Consider the following 2,827-nt stretch of genomic DNA (forward strand, 5'->3'; position numbering starts at 1 on the left):
TTACCATATTTCTTTGATATTGGTTGTAATATCAACGACAAAAAGAGGAAGAATGATCAGAATAAAATTATTGATATTTTCAAATGGTTTTTATTAAAACGAATTGGATGAAGGCGTCTTATTTCAACCTCAAGTGGATGAGGACGCATTGACTTTTAAATCAATGGTGAGGCTAGATTCTTAAATCAATATTCTTCATCTAAATAGCACATCCATGACTATGATTTCTAGGAGGGTACATTGCAACTTTAAAAAAATAAAAAAATAAAAAATCATGAAATTGAATTGATTTGGAATGCAGTGATCGTGCCTAGGAATGTGGCTGATGGAATTGAATTGGCCCATCAGGCCAGTCGAATTCATATATTACTAGTCACATAGAGCCTTGCATCATCATTTTTTGTATAGGCGCTACCATTCACATCACCACTCTTCTTTTGTAATGGAACCAATTACATGTAAGAAAAGAATCCATATTCTCTTAGAAAGTCGTTCATTATGTTGTATTGACTATTTTTTTCTTAACTTTTCATGTTGATAATGTGGTTTTGTTTTTGCTTAGTTGTGATGCATCCATTTTCATAACATATCATGTATGAAACATTTTTTTCCATGGCTCAACTACCTCTGCCTATCACCAATACTCCTTCCATTGGTGTTATGTTTGGTTATCATTTATGGTTTGATTTCATGAATAACATGGGCTATTGCAACTTCAAGTTTCTCCCCTAGTGGGCATTTAAGATTTTTCTGGTCCTCAAATACTTCATGTACACGCCCTCGTAAGTAATTCATAGGTTATGTATATACTATGATATATGAAAAGGATGGCGAGTTGTGCAGTATGCCTTTCAAATTTCTCCAAAGATGGGGTATTAGCTTCCATTTCACTCTCCTTTTATTTTTTTCTTTTGATATTAAAATAAGTAAATTAGTTCTGCATATTTCACTCTCTTTATCATTCTCAAGTGCACACTAACTTCAGCCTTTTCATGCCTTATGGTACAATAGAAAAATCTTTAGATATTCTCTATGAGATTGCATGTGAAGGTAAATATTTGTCACACTGTTTCAATTAATTAAAAAAGGTTCAATGGCTCAATATTGATCTATATCACACAACATAAATTGATTAAGAAATTTGGAACCATGTAATATATTTTTATGGCGATTAATCAACAAACAAACAAAAAATTGAAACAGAGCGAAACGAGTGAGTTGATTTCGTATGCCTAACACATTTAACAAACTTGTCATCGGTCTTTCATTTGCATTTCAGTTTTGCCTCATTTGCTGCAAAACCACACTCTTACAAATTGTAGATTGAGATGTTGTGGCCCATAAATAAGGCAATCATGTTGGTTTTATGTACTTTTGGAAGAACATTCACGACCAAAAATAATCATCTAGATTGACTACATATAGAAACATGGGTGATTCCATGATACAATTTTCAAGTGATGCACACACCGTTATGATATATGTGGCTTTAATAAATTCATTTGAGAATTTTATATTATAAAAGTGAATTTTTGTATACAAAGGTTATATCAATTTAAATGTGTCTAAGATTTGATCCATAAGAGTTTTAATGTATATTAATGTTTCATCAATCTAGATTTAATATAAAGAGACCTTAATATATATAAAAATTAAAAAAATATCAAGTAAAGGCAATCATAATCAATATAATCTAAACTAAATTATATATTATATGACTCAGAACATTTTAAAGCACATAATATATACATATATAACCAGAACTCTTGTGATTTATAGCTTAGTATCAATTGAAACCTAAACATCATATGAAACGAAAAGATTCCTATTTTTTGGTTTGAAATTGTTTCATAAAACTTTTTACAAAATTGTTAATTTTTTATTGGTTATAAATTTTTAAAAGTATAAATAGATTTAGCTTCTTAAAAAATTTGGAAAATTTTTATTGTTTAGATGTTTTTTAATATATAAATGATTTTTTTTTCTCAAAAAGATTTGGAACATTAATAATATAAGTTACCAGATTCAAAATTATCACTCAAAGAAAAATTCCACTAAATTTCAGACAAATGTCATATATTCAAAAAGTCAAAAACTTATTAATGAAACTAAAATCAATCTGAAACTATATGTATTCAAAAAACTAAAAACATTTGACAAGACTCCAGAATGTATAACAATCAATGTACTAACTTGATATGCTTATTGATTTTGCGAAGCATTATGCTAACTGATTGTGTGAATCATTATGCTAACAAAAATGTTCAATCAACCAAAAATACATGCAATCAATATATCATTCAAATTACACAACATATACATATTCCAGAATGTATAGTAATCAATGTACTGAGGTGATATGCTTATTGATTGTGCCAAACATTATCCTAACAACAGTATTTGATCAATGTAAAGATACATGCAATCAATACACTATTCAAATTAGACAATATATTTTGTGGGAGAGAAACATTACCAGTGTTTATTTAATTTGAAATTATAATTTCTTATAAAAAATATGAATATATATTTTAACCGCTAGAAAATATATTCAAATTATACTTAATTTTATGATAATTTTGGTTTTCATTTAATATTTCAAGTAATTAACATATGATTACCTTTCTTCCTTTGTAACAATAAATAAATGTTTTAATGTTTCAATCCTAAAACTTCAAAATGTTATAATGTTGAAATCCTAAAAATATTGATTTCAATTATCAAGTTACCTTGTTTTGGATATACTTTATAAATAAATAAACTCTATTTAATAATATTTAAAATACATCAACTCTATATAATTAATAAATAAACTCAATTTAATTTA

At 27.1% G+C, this 2,827-nt stretch overlaps 1 pseudogene; it reads left to right on the plus strand.

The window, feature by feature from the left end:
- The first annotated feature begins 316 nt into the window (after positions 1–316).
- Positions 317–1,079, plus strand: LOC149198905 (very-long-chain aldehyde decarbonylase GL1-4 pseudogene; annotated as a pseudogene).
- Positions 1,080–2,827: the final 1,748 nt, after the last annotated feature.

Source organism: Pinus tabuliformis, chromosome 2_1 (assembly GCF_031772625.1).
Source record: "Pinus tabuliformis cultivar Carrire ecotype Pingquan chromosome 2_1, CPIR1, whole genome shotgun sequence".
NCBI classification, from domain to species: domain Eukaryota; kingdom Viridiplantae; phylum Streptophyta; class Pinopsida; order Pinales; family Pinaceae; genus Pinus; species Pinus tabuliformis.